This window comes from Eleutherodactylus coqui, chromosome 1, assembly GCF_035609145.1.
Source record: "Eleutherodactylus coqui strain aEleCoq1 chromosome 1, aEleCoq1.hap1, whole genome shotgun sequence".
In the NCBI taxonomy this organism is placed as follows: domain Eukaryota; kingdom Metazoa; phylum Chordata; class Amphibia; order Anura; family Eleutherodactylidae; genus Eleutherodactylus; species Eleutherodactylus coqui.
In genome coordinates this window covers 129,631,809-129,648,974 of record NC_089837.1, presented here as the reverse complement: position 1 = coordinate 129,648,974, position 17,166 = coordinate 129,631,809, and positions in this window count along the sequence as shown.

The window sequence follows — 17,166 nt, the reverse complement described above, 5'->3', positions numbered from 1 at the left end:
CACGCGCGCTGCGTCGCGGTGGGGAGGGGCCAAAACAGGCACGTCACAGCAGGGAGGAGCCAAAAACTGGGGCGGGGGTCGAACACGGCATGATGCTCATTCGAGTAATGAGAACCATCGAGTACGCTAATACTCGAACGAGCATCAAGCTCGGCAGAGTACGTTCACTCAACTCTAGCGGTGCTCCAGAGTTGCTCTTCTTGTCTTTAGAAGGAATACAAAGTTGTGGAGGAATTGGGCTAAGCAGCAGCACATGTGAAAAAAAGTTGGGTATTATAATAGATCACAGACTGAACATGAGTCAACAGTGTGATGCAGCAGCAGAAAAGGCAAACACAATTCAGGCATGTATTAAGAAAAGCATAGTGTCTAGATCATGTAAGGTAATTATCTCCCTCTATTCTTCCTTAATTAGACCTCATCTGGAGTATTGTGTCCAGTTCTGGGCACCCCAATTAAAAAAAGACATCGACAAACTTGAGCAAGTTCAGAGAAGAGTTACCAGGATGGAGAGTGATCTGCAGACAATGTCCTATGAGGAACAGTTAGAATGTTTAGCTTGCAAAAACGAAGGCTGAGAGGAGACTTAACCCTTTCCAATCCAATTTGTATCCTGGCTTACCTAGGGGGCCTACTCTTTTTCTGCAGTTATACAACGGCGCTATCTGCTGGCAAAAGCCAGTACTGCATGAGGTGACATGTTGGATAGGCTCTGGCAGCAGAGAGGCTGGCAATATACAGTAAGAGAACCCCGACGGATGTCTTCCAACTTCGGAGCTGTACAGCCTTAAATCATAATGTCTTCAGAGGTCAGACAGTGGATTGGAAAGGGTTATTAATTAGCTGTCTACAAATATCTGAAGGGCTGTCACAGTGCAGAGGGATCAGCCCTATTCTCATTTGCACAACAAAAAACTAGAAGCAATTGGATGAAACTGAAAGGGAGGATACACAAACTAGATATTAGAAAAAACTTTTAGGGCTTAGTCACACGGGCGCATCGGCACCTGTTTTACTGCAGGTAGAAGACGGCCGCACTTCAGGACAGACGTCTCTCTGCAGCGCCGGAAGAAAGAACATATGACCGGCTTCATTTCTGGATTTCTTCAGTGCTGCGGGGAGTCGTCCATCCTAAAGTACGGCCGTCTTCTTCCTGCAGTAAGGGCTCAGTCACATGGGCGCATCGACGCCCGTGTACAGGTGCTGATGTGCCCGTGTGACTAAGCCCTTAGACAGTAAGGGTGATCAATGAGTGGAACAGGTTGCCACGGGAGATGGTGAGTTCTCCTTCAATGGAAGTCTTCACACAGAGGCTGGACAGACATCTGTCTGGGATGATTTAGTGATCCTGCATTGAGCAGAAAGATGGACCCGATGATCCTGGAGGTCCCTTAAAACTCTACCATTCTATGATTCCATAATTCTAGGTTGCAAAGTTATGAAAATGAATGCATTTGTTACTTAGTTACCAATTTACAAATATGCACACATACTTTTCATTTCCCTTCCTCATTTCCTCTCTTTGTGTCTGCTTATTTCTGCACCTTCCTATTATAAGCCACTATCATGGTATGATTATGACAGCATAACATTAAAAGGCATTACAGCTACAAGATTATACCAAGAAAAGCAAGGAAACAATTATGTTGTATTTTACATCAGCCTTTCTTCTATTCACTATGGATTGAAGGAACATAGAATGTTTCTATGTATTTAAAGTAGTTTATTTCCAATCTACTTACAATAGGTAGATTTATGTTATGGTGCTGGCAGTGTCTAGTAACGAAATTATTAAATATCGCTACTCTGGATATAGCATTAATGTACTGTAACATCTAAAGTGCTTGTGTTATATTGAATTTCAAGTAAAAAAGAACATGTTCTGAGGCAGTTCTATAGATATTGTCCCGGGTTCTCGCACCTCCAGCACTGCACCTCTGTTCACGCCTCCAGGTAAGTTTACAGGCTGCAGAAGCAATCTGTGAACAGGACGTCAGAGACTGCTGCAGCCAATCACAGACCTTAGTGACCTCAACAGGATGACTGCATCCTGTAAACACAGCACTGGTGGGATTAATAGAGATACTGAGCTGGAGCTATGGGGACCTGGGGCAGGTGCATATAGGATTTTGTATTATTTTTTTTAACATGGACAGCATAATTTTTGGAAAATCCTTTAATACTATAACCTAACATTAATCTATGGTATGGTTTTATAGTGTATACTAGAATAAGAGAATCATAGAATGGAATAGAGAATAGAGTTGAAAGGGACCTCCATGGTCAACGGGTCCAACCCCCTGCTCAGTGCAGGATCACTAAATCATCCCAGACAGATGTGTGTCCAGTTATGGCGCATGGATAAGGACATTGGTATATAATGCTTTAACCATACACCTTTATGGCTCTCTTATATGCCAACGGCTACTTTTAGACAGTGTATTACAGGCACATTTTTGCACGTGTTTTAGGGATAATTATCCTATACCAATTATGCTTCTACCAACATGACCTCACGGCATAATAGATCTGCTCATTTGAAATTGTCCAAATGGAATCTGTGATTAATGAGCATTTGGAGTATGTGATCAAGAGTGGATTGGAGTTCAGATTTTTTTTTGAGAAATTGTAAAAAGGGAGTGACATAGAGTCAAAGGGGTTGTTCCAAGATTTATATGGTCACAGAATTATCAAGCAACTTGTGCTTATATGATAGCCAATGTGATAACTAGCTAAAGTTCAAATTACTTTATTTACGTAAAATTATGTTTTTGTGCTGAAAAATAACTTTAACGTGATAACCACTAGGAGTCTTCCCTGCTTCTAATTTGTTGTCCATTGCCTGTTGTCATGTAGTGCCCTTCTCTAGTAATAGAGATGACAAAAGGAATAACAGAAAGTGGAGAAGACTGATGACTCAAGCTACCAATAGAAGTCTATGGAGTGAAAAGGGGGAGGATTAGAGGAGGATAGAAACAGAAACAGAGACTCATGCTGTTGAGTCGTTTTTTGTGTTTTCTCCTATTTATATATGTGCATGCTGCAGGCAAGCAGTTTTTTGCATGTGCAGTATATAGAAGACAATAACAGCAGGCTCCTTCTACTAGCTCGAAGTTAGATACAAGGGATGCAGAGGAGAAAACAGTTGATAAATGCACAATGTAAGTGATAGAATGCCTAGAAATAGTCTTATTTCTCACTTATGGCTGTATTTACAGGTGGTGCTTCCCTAGGCACATAGCCTAAATCCCCCCCCCCCCCAAATAAGGCTGGGATCACACTGTGCTTTACTCTGCACCCAACCTTTTCGTCCTGGGGTTCTGTCTGCATCACAGAAAATGGCTAGTTCTCTGGATAGTTCTATTTTTTTCTGTTTCTTTTTGGAAGACTGAATAGATAGCCATCTACAATACTCTGTCCTCCAAAAATCACTCATTAAAGTCTGTGCTTCCATTTAACTCATTAAAGTGTACAGTTGTGTTGCAGGGGATCTGTCTGAATACTGATTTTAGTGATTCAGACCGAACCCTGGGATGGAGGGCTCCTTCATACGGGCGTATATTTCATCAGTATTTTGTGAGCCAAAACCAGGAGTGGAACGTACAGAGAGAAAGAATGATGGAAAGATTTGCATTTCTTCAGTGTTTTGGCTCGTAAAATACTGATGAAAATGTCTGCCTCTTTCTTGAAGGCTGGATCTCTACATGTCTGGGAACGTCTCCTCACAGTGTTCAGCATGTAAGATAAATAATGAAATACTTGGATAGTTCAGGCTTATTTGGATGCGGAGATACCAATTATGTTTATTTTTTATTGCTTAAAGGGGTTGTCCCGCGAAACAAAGTTGGGGTATACACTTCTGTATGGCCATATTAATGCACTTTGTAATGTACATCGTGCATTAAATATGAGCCATACAGAAGTTATTCACTTACCTGTTCCGTTGCTAGCGTCCCCGTCTCCATGGTGCCGTCTAATTTTCAGCGTCTAATCGCCGATTAGAAGCGCTTGCGCAGTCCGGTCTTCTCCGTGTTGAATGGGGCTGCTCGTGCTGGAGAGCGCTCCTCGTAGCTCCGCCCCGTCACGTGTGCCGATTCCAGCCAATCAGGAGGCTGGAATCGGCAATGGACCGCACAGAAGACCTGCGGTCCACCGAGGGTGAAGATCCCGGCGGCCATCTTCGCAAGGTGAGTAAGAAGTCACCGGAGCGCTGGGATTCGGGTAAGTACTATCGGGTTTTTTTTTTTTCAACACATGCATCAGGTTTGTCTCGCGCCGAACGGGGGGGGCTATTGAAAAAAAAAAACCCGTTTCGGCGCGGGACAACCCCTTTAAGTTGTGAGAAAAATGGGAAAAGAGTTTCTTCATTTAACCCCTTGAGTGGCGGGTTTCTTACCACCCTGTCGAGCCCATCAGGGCAGGTTTTTTAAATGGGCCAATAATTTAATTTCAACTAATTTTGCAGTCGCGTTCCAAGAGCCATAACTTTTTCATTTTTCCATTGACACAGGCATGTGAGGGCTTGCTTTTTGCTGGAGAAGTTGTACTTTTTGATGGCATCATTTTTGGGTATATATAATGTATTGCATAACTTTTGTGAAAAAATTTGTAGGGAGATTAGGGGAAAAAAAAATAATGCAAGTTAAATCACCCTCCTTTTGCCATATCTATAATAAAAAAAAGTCATAAAAGAAAAATACATATTTGCTATCGCCACGTCCGTAAATGTCTGATCTATCAAATAGTGCATTATTTTCCCCCCACGGTGAATGTAATCCGAAAAAAAAATAAAGAACGCCAGAAATGCACTTTTTCAGTCACCCTGTCTCCCAGAAAAAATGCAATAAAAAGCTATCAAAAAGTCGTATGTATTCCAAAATGGTACCAACGTTAACTACAGGACATCCCGCAAAAAATAAGCCCTTGCTCAAGTACATCGATGGAAAAATAAAAAAGTTATTGCGCGCAGAAAATAATTTTTAAAAATTAAATGTCTTTGAAAAAAAATACAAGTGCTATAGTAAAAAAAAGTATACACATTTGGAATTGTAGTAATCGTACCGACCCGTAAAATAAAGTTATCAGGTCACTTTTGTTGCAGTTTGTGCGCCGTAGAAACAAAACGCACTGAAGGATGGTGGCATGTCATTTTTCTTTCATTTTACTCTACTTAGATTTTTTTTTAAGTTTTTCAGTACATTATATGGTACGTTAAATGGCACCATTGAAAAATATAACTCATTCCGCAAAAAACAAGCCCTCATACAGCGACGTCGATGGATAAATAAAGGAGTTATGATTTTTTAAACGGGGGGAGGAAAAAAAGAAATGGGGAAAGAAGAAAAAAACGGGCTGTGTCATTAAGGGGTTAAATAATGTACTAACTTCCTTCTCTGGGTCATTACAACGCATGGATACCACATGTGTAATTTTATTTTTCATTTTTCACAAAGTAAAGGGAGACAAGTGTTTTTAATTTTATTTATTTTATTTTTTAAATAATTTTTTACTTTTTTTTATTTCTGTCCATTTAGGGGACTTCCCCAGAGACCCATCAGGACTCCCTGATTACATTCTGGGGGGGTCCCATGGTGACAGCCCTTTACATGCCGCAGTCACATAGACTGCAGCATGTAAAGGGTTAACACAGCAGAGATCAGAGGTTTCCTCTGATCTCTGCTGTAAGAGCTGGTACCTAGCTGTCCTCTGACAGCCAAGCACCAGCTCTCCCTGCAACAGAGACCATCAGCTTGCTTCTGACAAGGCCATGGTCTCTATAGCAACCTGTAAACAAAGCAGGACATTAGAAGCAGGAGATTGCCGGCATATCGGCAATATCTTCCTGCTTCTCAATGTCCTGCTTTGTTCTCTTGGGACAGTGCAGGCAGAGCACAATGCCACAGCTTGTAGCATTGTGCTCTGCAGCTCCCATAGTGACACATAGCCCGGAAATCTTCTGGGCTATATCACTATGAGCAGTGGAGCTCGTCCCGGAAAATTTCCGGGCATGCCACTCAAGGGGTTAAAAAAATGTTATTTGACTTGATTCATTTTTTTAGTCCCCTTATGGGACATTATTTTATGATCTTCTGATCACTTCTACAATGAACTGTAATAGACATGGCTTAATATGGTAAAATACAAGGCTGCCATACAAGCCTGCACTAGGCCCATCCAGGACTACCATGGGAACTATTGGCACCCTGCAATCAGATTGAAGAGGTTGTTGGTGAGTCTGTTGAGAGCTTACATGCCCCAGTGATGTAAGCTGTCAAACAGCTATGAGCTAGCTCCAATTGTGACTGTTTGCAGGATGTGTCAGCTGCTTCAAACAGCCAGGATCCGCCGGGTATAGAGCGGGCTCAGCTCTTGAGCCAACTTCATACCTAACCAGCACCTACAGTATGTGATGTACATGTACGTCACAGAGGATGAACAGGTTAAACTGTAATGAGTGTAAACTAAGCAGATATTGGGATATTTAATTTATTTATCAAGGATTTTACACACACACACACACTTACTTTGATTTTACCAGTTTAACCTAATTTTATTATTTTATTATAAGGTGTGTGTCAGATTGATAATAACTGTACTTTTACTTTGGTCAATGGATTCTTCAATGCAGAAATATTATGGATGCCATGCTTCCAGCACAATATGCAAATCACTGGTAAGCCATGCACTGGGCAGTTCACCTCCTGCAGTGGTCTGGGCTCTCTTGCCCTTTTTCCAGCTAAACACACCCATAGGAGCCTTGATTGACACCTTCAAATCAGGCTGCCAGAGAGGTCATACGTTTCAGATATTCTGTGCCTGTGCTGCACAGAGAATGGCGCATACATGTGACAACATTTTTTACGTGAACGGACGCCAACAAGTTTATTGTGCCCATCAAGTGGTTTACTAGTCATATACATACCTGTGGAAAGTTGCGCAGCCAGGATATTTCACTATTGGAGTATCTATTGATCAAAATAATGGTGGCATACTTATTTAATTGGCTTTGTATATAATTGGTCCTTAAGTTTGTGTTGAAGATTGGGAAGTTAGATTGCAGACAGTGAGTGTTATCAATGGTTACAATCTCTGTACAACTGTCACATCTTGTAAGACTAGTAGAATGACCGGATGTGATGATTTCAAACTGGTGGGCAGGTGGTCCTGATCTGTGCAGACTAGCTAAGAGTTCTTTAGTGAAATGCAGCAAGGAGCATAAAAGAGGACAGTCTCTTACCATAACCACACAAACCAATCCCTCAAACGTAGCATCCCTCCTGAAAAGGGTGATCCCACTGTGGAAGAAAGTCCGAGAACTAGCCAAAGGCACACTGGCTACTCCTAATGCTAAACACTAGACTAAACTTAAGGAGACTAAGTACAAAACTAACTGTAACAGAACCATTGAACACAGAAGCTCTTGAGTACTAAAACACAGAATCCACTGGCACAACAATGGCTAGTACACAGGTCTTATAACCGGTAACCCTTGTAACAAAGGGCTGGTTTAAATACCTGTACATGGAAACTGATAGGCTGACTAAGCTGAAGGACAACCCAAGCTAGGCTATCAGCGCTGGCATCAGAGGGGGATATTACCCCTTCGGTGTCCAGTACAGAATGACATTGCACATGTGCCACCCAGTGCATCACATAGTCTGGGGCTGCTGTGCTAACATCACCATGGACCCGTCACCACAACCCAGAACTCATGTGAGCGCAATGACAACACTGTGAAATATGTCGGATTCTATATAACCAATAGGAAAGAAATAAATAGAATACAAACTTATCCAAACCATCTCTGACTACTTCCCTCCACCTCCAATCTATGACTTCAGGATGCTTTTTTTTCCTACACAAAAGAAAAACTACTTCTAATTGTATAAAAATTCTGTTATGTACAGAAATGTAATAAAAGTATATAAATACTGACCACTTATTTATGAACATACAAACCCTAAAAAAATATGCAAATGAGATCAATGGGATTTCCAGCTTCATGAGCGGATTTACGAATCATGACTAAAATCTACCATAGTGCTATGTTTAAAATGTAAAGTTGTTACGACAATGAATGAAGCTTTCCCATCCCCGGACTTATACTGTCATGCTACAGAACTGAGTGTTTTCAATGTAGTAACTCCTTCAGCTTTGCTGTGGTTAATCAGATTTACTTCATAATTGTCTCCTAAAAAATATCTCTGCCGAGTCTTGGAAAATTGCAGTATTGTGTGTTTGTTACTCAGGAAACCATTACTCTTGCACTTAGCGTACTCAAGGCTTCTGAACTTCCATTAGTAATAATAGAGGCTGCATTTTTCAATATCCCCCTAACTGACATGAACACATCTTAAATTGATAGGCTGCAAGTTTCCCAGGTAGTTTGTGTTATAAAACTTACATTGATTGATGTACGATGACCTATGATCCACAGCTGCCATTGTAAAACGCTGACTTATCACTCTGTGTAAGAGGTACATGTACAGCCTATTTTAAGTGATTGCTCAGGTTTTTTGCTTAAGAAAGACTGACATACTTCTTCAGAACCTTTTATTCTTTCCATCGCGCTCCTACCTCTATCTAAAGCTCCTATCATGTGCAGTATTTATAGCATGTCATCACTTTTATGACTCATATTTCTCTTCTTGCACTATATTCATGCTATTCTGTAATGTACTGTTGTTTGTGTTAGGTTACGTTTGAGCTAACAATCCCCATAAACAAAGTTAGGCTGGTTTTACATCTGTATTGGAACCTCCGAGGGTCGTAGGTTCCGCTGCAGATCCAGTGCAAAATACCAGAATTAAAATCGCAGCATGCAGCGCTTTTTCTTACGTCTAAAATTCGGTTCCGTCCCCAAATGAAGCCGTTCAGCCGCGGAAATTCCTCTTTCCTGCTTCCCGTACAGAGAAGGAAAGTGGAACCCTGGGCACAGGTGTGAAACCACCCAAATTTTTTTGATGGGAATAGTGAAATTAGAGATGATTACAACAAAAGTCAAACAATGACAAAAATCTTTGGCAAAAACTTGCATGGGTCGGTTGATTTTCTGGACAGTTTTATATGCAAAGGGTAATACCAAAAAATGGCTTACTATGGGTCCTTTTACATGGAATGATTATCATTAAATAAATTGTTGGATCATGCAAATTCAAACTTAATTCATTAATCGCTTCTAGTAAAAGGAGTCTAAGCACCAAAAAGAGCACCAGAAATGGTTAATGAAAATGTTCGCTGCTTCCTGCATTTTGTGTATAGTCCTATGTAATGGCCCTTCTTCGTGGGACAATTATTGTGAATAACTGTTTTCCCAATTATTGCCGAGTTCACACTGTCATATTTTACAACTTGTTTTGTAAAATAAAAATGGAAACTATACTTTCCGTTCATTTCTATTTCACTTTCGTTTTTCAGCATTTTAAACAGATCCGTTTTGGTTTTGGTCTTCTTTGTCTCCTGCACTCTGAACATGCTCAGAAATAAAGCCTGATGCAAAAACAAAAAGGAAAAATGGATGAAAATAGATTTCTTTCTTTTATTTTCCATTTCCTATTGACTAAAATTCCAAAAAAAAGAACACTTCAGGTTTTTTTTCCATTCATGCACTTTTGTTCTGGCGTAAAAATCGGAATGGAGACGAAAAATTGAGCAGGGCATTGAAACTGAAGGTCTTCACTTTCAATGCATGTCTAGAGCAAGAAGACTAAAACGTTTTCTTTCTCTTTTACTGCACCTAATGATAGAACAGCTAGACAGTAGGCGTAAAAGCTGGTGTGAAATGGCCCTAAACAGGGCAACTATGAGCTGGTGGATGAGCAAAATGCTGGTTTGTCAGCTGATCACATCTGTTGTGAAGCCTGAAAACAAAAATGTTCTCAGCAGCACATCTCCCTGTGGAAACTGGGAATGTGCTGCTGACAGTAATTAAAGTCAGCAAGAGATCTTATGAATGATTGTTTTCCCCCAATAATCTAATTGACCTATATAAGGGTGGAGGTAAATGAGCCAATAGAAGTTTTCCAGCTTCTCAGGTGTTAGGAAACACATATCAACCTACCTTGTTTCATGCATAGAAGATTTATGAGTGAGGCTAAACTGAATAGTCCGACAACAGGAGTGTTTCTGTTAAGAGTATTCACCATTGTTGCTGTACACCACCGCTCTTAGCAATATCTGCTTTCATTTATTTTTTGGTAGCAAGACTCTTACTAACATGGCCTAAAGAAGCTGTTTGTCAGGACTCAAACCTGGGACCTCTTGTGCTCTGGACAGTGTCTCTCCCAAGTGAGCTATCCAACTTGCTGGACAAGCTTCCCTGTGAACTATCCTTGTTCCATGATCCTATTTATCTAGTTATTGCCTTCCTGTCCTGGCCCCACCCAGCTTCTAATCAGGCTCACTATAGAAGCCTGACCCTGCCACTGCCACTGCACCAGCGCATGATTATTCTACTTCACTGCATTGGTCAAATCCACTTCTACCTGCTGCTCTGCAATTGCTACAAGACCTACTGATACCAACGTCTGGCTTCCCTTCTCTCTACGCTACCTGCCTCATCCATCTGTACTTCAAACCAAGACATCGCATTGCTGACTCCTGTCTTTTCCCTGACTACACTCCAGACCTGCGGCTGCTACACCTGAGGCTCCACCCTAGTGCCTGAAACCACTACACTGTTACATGTGTGTTATTTTGTTTTTTTAATTAAAGAGTAGCTGCACTTTCAACTAACTTTTGATATGTCGTAGAGACATGTCAAAAGTAGTGATCAGTAGAGGTCCTGCTGCTGAGACACCCACTGATCGCTAGAACGAGGTGGCTATAGTGTTCACCTGAGCGCTGTGCCGCATCAGCTATCTTCACTAGTTTTTGGCTGCTTCCAGCAGCTGAAGACAGCATCCTAGAAGTGTATAACGTGTTCTGTAGACTTCTCTTTGGGCGGTCTTCAGCTGCCGAAAGCAAACAAAATCTGGCAAAGATAAGCAAAGGGGGTACAGTGCTTTGGTGAGCGCTGCAGCCCCATTATTCTAACGATCAATGGTGATATTAGCAGCAGGACACCCACTGGTCAATACTTTTGACATGTTTCCAATTGAAAGTGCAGCCACTCTTTAAACAGGTTTCTACTGTTTGTCAAAATTCTCAGATGAAACTTGACACAACTGGAGATAGAACTGCAATTCAATTAGTAATGATTGTATTGAAATTAATGAATCTTCCAAACACAAAAAGGACAATAGCCCAATAAGGCAATGAGTTAACTGATCTCTGCAGCCTGGTTGGAAACCAAAGTAAGATAAAGTGTATCAAAGTAGATGTAGAATAGAAATAGAACAACATGGTTGTTTACTTCCAAAAACAGCACCACATCTGTCCTTGGGTTGTGCGTGGTATAGCATCTCAGATCCATTCACTTCATTCAAGCTGCACTGCAATACCAGAAATAACCCATAGACAGTTGTGGTGCTGTTTCTGGAAGTCAGCAGCCATGTTTTTCTAATCATATACAACCATTGAGAAGAGCCACTTTGGTAATTTTTTTCATTCATTTCACTAGGTAACAAAAAAACCTGCGATTTTTGTGTCTAAGAAAAGTTTATTTTTTCCTGTTAGCTTATTGTAAAATATAATGGAAAATAACTTTAATTTCGGAAAAGGTTTGCTTTTGTGGTCAGGACATCGATAATTAAAAATATATGATTTTGAATTTCGAATGGTTCAAGGACTTACACAGTGAGAAAAGAAGTTACTTATAGAGATGAGTGAGCATACTAGGTAAGGCGATATACTCGAGAGAGCATCGCCTTTTTCGAGTACCTGCTGGCTCGTCCCAGAAGATTCAGGGGGGCCGCGGGGGTAAGCGGGGGGTTGCAGAGGGGATCGGGAGGGAGAGAGAAAGGGATCTCTCTTTTTATTATGTAACTAGCCCCTCAGTATATAAAAGTCGGCTTGTGTTATCTTAATTAGTTATTCCTTTCTATCTTTCTAACCTCCTGGGGTCCTTCTCCCTATGTGGGTCATGTAATCTCATTCTAACCAACTGAGATTTAATTTGCTTTTTCTTCTCTCAAGAAGTCACCTTTTCAGTCAGTATAATTCCTGTGTTATGGACCCTACCACACAAGCTGTTTAGAGGAGGCAACAGAAACTTCTATCACAGTTATTGCTGATGATTAGAGGATCCTGTCACACAGTTATATTGAAGGAGATAATAGTTCAGCCTCCTGACTGTATACTTATGGTCTGTAGCTTATTTAGGTAATAACAATTATAATGTCCTCCCAGCAGGCATAGATGATACGGGCTCTAGCTGCTCATGTCATGTTATTCTGATGCATCATGGGATTGATAGCATAGACTAGTAAAAGAGAAATCAGAGACATCTCAATATCAGGATGGAACCTGATAAGCATCAGACAGGAGGCTGCACTGGATGGAAGTGACTGCAAAATACAGGGGAGATCTCCAGATTGTCACAATCAGGTAAGGTGGGCAGGGATGGGAAAATGTGTTTTCGCTGGAGCAGCCCTTTGACTTTAAATTCTTCTTAGAGCCCTATTTATGAATGGATCTTATCCAGTAGGCTAATCCTAAGATATTTTCTTCACAGACAACTTCTATCATGGAAATACTCAAGGAAATTATTATTCCTTGACCACAGATATTATGCTAAAAGAGTCACCATGCAAAACAGTTGTTCCACTATTTCTTCTTAGAAATTAGGACTTGTATCGCGATATTTAGACATTGTCAGGTTTACCTAAACAAGGCAGCAATATCATGACTGAAGGAATGCTAATCACGAATGCCTGCAAATCACACGCTTACAGGCATGTGCAGTGTGATTTTTCTTTTTTTTAAATTACCTGGTTTGTTAGTAACGGGCATGTGTATGAAAACGTTGCCCATACTCAATGTAGTGCATATGGACAGCGTATCATATGCAACCCATAGAAGTGTATAGGGCTCACGCTGCATATGTACGTAGAGAAATAGAGCATGCTGTGATTTATTTCTCTTGCGTATCGATACCCAGTTTTTACGCACCGGTGTGCATGGATCAATAAAATTCCATTGACTTTCATTGACTCCATTCACCATGTATCACGTGGCAGTGCACAAGCCCGTAATCTTTTGCTGATCTCTTCCGTTTTTGGAGGAATATATTATGATATGTAATAGGAGACAAAATAGAATTAAAGGAAAGGAGAACATTGATGGAGGAAGAGCTGGGATATTTTTTCTATATTTTTTATGTTTAGTGTTCTTTTAAGGAAAGGTATGTCATAGTATAGTAATTAATACTAGTGTCATTACTCCATTTACAACATTTTTAGGCAGAAACATCTAACTACAAAGCCTTATTCATATTTGTTCCCTCTACATGAGAAGTTGATATACGAGACATAGGGGAAATTTGCCATCAAAATTTTGGTGCATACCCTTTTCAAATTTTCAATAACTTACGCCAGTTTTTTTCTTTTTCAAAAGTGGGTGTGGCTTAGCAGCATATCCCAAGAGATTTAGCTAGAATTTCGTCCGTATCTGGCACACATTATAGCAGAAACCTACTCCAGTTTATAGCTGGCATATATTTCTATTTTGATTCACATAGACCCGAGATACATATTATGTATTAAGAGATGTTTGCTCTTTAATACATTAGGCACATCTTAGTCCAGCAGACTTTCATATTAAGACTGCTGTATAAAACGCTAGACTTAATAAATTCCCCTCTTCATAGGAGATTATTTGCTACGTCTGTTGGCGCATAATCCAATGCTATATCGAAAGCTACCTGCAACCATATCTGGTCCTCCAAGAAATTGACACAAGTCATGACAAGGGATAAGAGGTATCTTAAATAAAACAGTAATTTTCTGATTTGTTTTCCTCTAAGGCACTACATTACACACTGATGAAAAAACCTTCGGGGTAAATGAAATCTTTCCTTGATCTTATTTCCTATTCACTATCTAAAGAGAGTAACTTATCTTCTCTTGTCATTCACGCAATTTGCTTCATTTGTTCCTGTACAGGGAGCATGCAGCACAAAACAAATTAAAGCCATCACTTTCCCGGCTCTTGAGCCTTCTGTTGACATGATGGGTGATACATAATTGAAAACTAATCTCCTTAAGCATCCTTTCCCTTTAACGCTTGTCACTTGGACCAGGGTATCTGATAAGCATTAATACCTCTAGTGCGGTTTGATCTACAACACCCTTCACCTCTACTTTCCTGTAGACAACATGTCTTACATCCTGGTAAATTCTTTATAGTCAGCAGCACTAATAATGAGATTATCACCTGTACCCTAGACCTGATGCCATTCTTCAGAGGAGCTGATGACTAAATCTTCTCCTCATATGTGGGGTTTTATTCTACATACTGAACCACTTGAGTATTCAGTCAATGTTCAAAGCTTGGTCTTCAGAGAGTTTGTTTTTGCAATGCAGCTTTTTCACATCTCACTTTTTGCCAATTTGTTTTCTGTTGTACCAGAAAAATAAACTTCTGGTTGATGACAGGTAGAATCTTTTAAAGATCTAGCATGAGAAATGTCCTGTTGCTAACACTACAGAGGATAATAACATCAGTGTAAAAAAGACAGGTCTGCGTAAAAAATGGCTTTTCATATTTGCTTTCAGCAACCTCTTTAGATTCATCCTATATTAATACTTTGTTTAAAAAAACGCAAGTAAAGAGCAAAGTTTCTTTAAAAAAAACTACTAAAACTTACTAAAATCCAAGGTTAAAGAATATATCTTACCAATTAGGCCGGGTTCACATGAACTTACTTGCTGTGTGCCGCCAATCACCATGTACTTTCTTGGCATGTATGCACGAGTAATGAGCTCCAAGATAGAATATGCTGCAATTTTCTTTGCGTGTGTATTTCGCACAATTCATGTGAGCGGCAATATGGATGCCTATGGGAAATTGGTACAGCATATTCCCCGTGCAAAACCCGCGAGTGGAATATGCTATACTAACACGCTCATGTGAAACAGCCCTTAACAGAAATCTTTTCTAGTTATGTTTTAGAAATATTGCGGTTATACTTGTTACATCTGAGCTTGACTGAAAAGCACCTCATCTGGATACTTAATTTAGAGATCTGAAAGTAAGAATACACACACAATATACTAACACGTAGAGGACAAAATATTTATAATGAAACCAAAAAGTGGTGGAATGGGAAATCTGACCCTAATCTATTTACGTGCTGAGACCCCACATCAAAGCGGAACACTCACCCTGATAAGAGTAACCCCACATCAAGAACCTGTGGCAACCAGGACTCTCCCCAGATGGAAACAGTGATAATGTTTGCTATAATAAATAAACAATACATGTGGCATAGATGTTAAACAACACACAATGAACCAGATGAAATACTAATGCAAAAAAAAGCAATGAGTTACAACACCCCAAATATCCTTAACACCAAACTGACTTATCTGACAGTAGAACAGGACAGGAGTCGCTGACTAGACTAGTAAGACCTTCAGACTAGAAGCATAACCAGTGTCCTCAATGACAGGGAGCTGGGATATATTTGTACAGACATGTGCTGATTGGCTGGCTGGGACACACACCTCCCAGCTGACCAATCCCTCCACACACCAGCAGAGATGTACTCATGCTAGCATCCAATGTAGAAGTGACATTGACCCTGTGCCCACATATGGACCAGGGCTGACGCTGTCATGTCACCCTGATCCCGAACCGGCACAGCCAGTGAGCTGTGAGAATACTTTAGCTGATGTTAATAAACATTAACAGAAAAAGTGCAAATGTGACTACATCTAAGCTTGGTTTCACACGCAGCATTTTTCAGAAAAATGTCTTGGCTTTCTATAGCGTTCAGAACAGCTGTTTCTTATGCTATTTTGTGTGACTAGATGTTTCTTTAGCATCTATAGTGCAATATGAAACTGACTACATACTGAGACTTTTTTAACATTTTGGTCGAATTTTAGAGTCAGAGGTATTTTTTTTTTCAAAAGGCAGCACGCTCTGGTGATGGCACTTCTTTCTGGCATTTTTTTCCATAGGCTTCTCTCAATCTTTAAAAAAAAGCCCTATGAACAACCCCTTGAAACTCTTGACATTTTTCAACAAAGCAAAAAAAAAAAAAACATACTGAAAAATTGTATGTGTGAAGAAGGAAGTCTAAATGTTTTTGCGCAAGCTATGCCCTAGGGTTAAATAAATGTAACTTGTTACAGGGAGATCTTGCATTTCTTTGCTTCTATGGTGCTCGATGATACCATGTGGACATTACTACCTCATGTGCCTTCTTCTTCCTTTCATTACAGATAACAAGGGGTGCAAAGTCTTATTCCCAGTCAACAGAAGCACAGCTACTCTTCATAGAAATGAATGAAACCTTCAGAAATAACTAAATTGGTAATTTCCTGTGTTTCCAAAGAAAATGTTGAGAATTTTTAGCTATTTCCAATAATTCCATTGATTTCTATGGTAAAGGGTTTTGGAGCCCTTTATTCTCAATAATGATGACAGTTCATGTAAGGGTGCCATGGGACAACCCTCTTAAACCATTTCCGACAGTCTTTAGTTAGTAAAATAAAAGCTGCAACATTATGCGACGTTATATTCTACCCCAGCGCTGCCTATTAATTTTTGGATTACTTTTGGCAGTTCCGCATATGTAGCATTGCATTGATGAACATAAGGGTGCAATAACATATTGAAAAACCATCACTGCATCAGTGCCATAGCCAATAACAGCCATCTTTAGTTTATGTTTTCCATCTTCCCTATTAATTGCCCTTTAAATTTTTGGATACTTGTTAAAGATGAGGAGATAGTTAAAGTTAATTCCACACAGGTGATTGCAAGTTGGCCGTGAGAAAATCGTGGCAAAATCGCATGTTTATTCATTGCGATTTGTGAGCGACAGCAATGCTTTTTTTTTAAAGAATAATCTCGCATCGCTGCTGCCCGCGATAACATTGCACAATCAATGTGACTTGGTAATGTTGAAATCGCACCGCATCACAACGCGTGTTTGTAGCGTTGCAATGCGATAAACAGAAGCCATCATAGAAGTATATGGGAGATAAAAAAAATAGCACATTGCAGTAAAATAGAACAAGCCACGATTTTTTATCCTCTCAACATTGCATCAGTGAA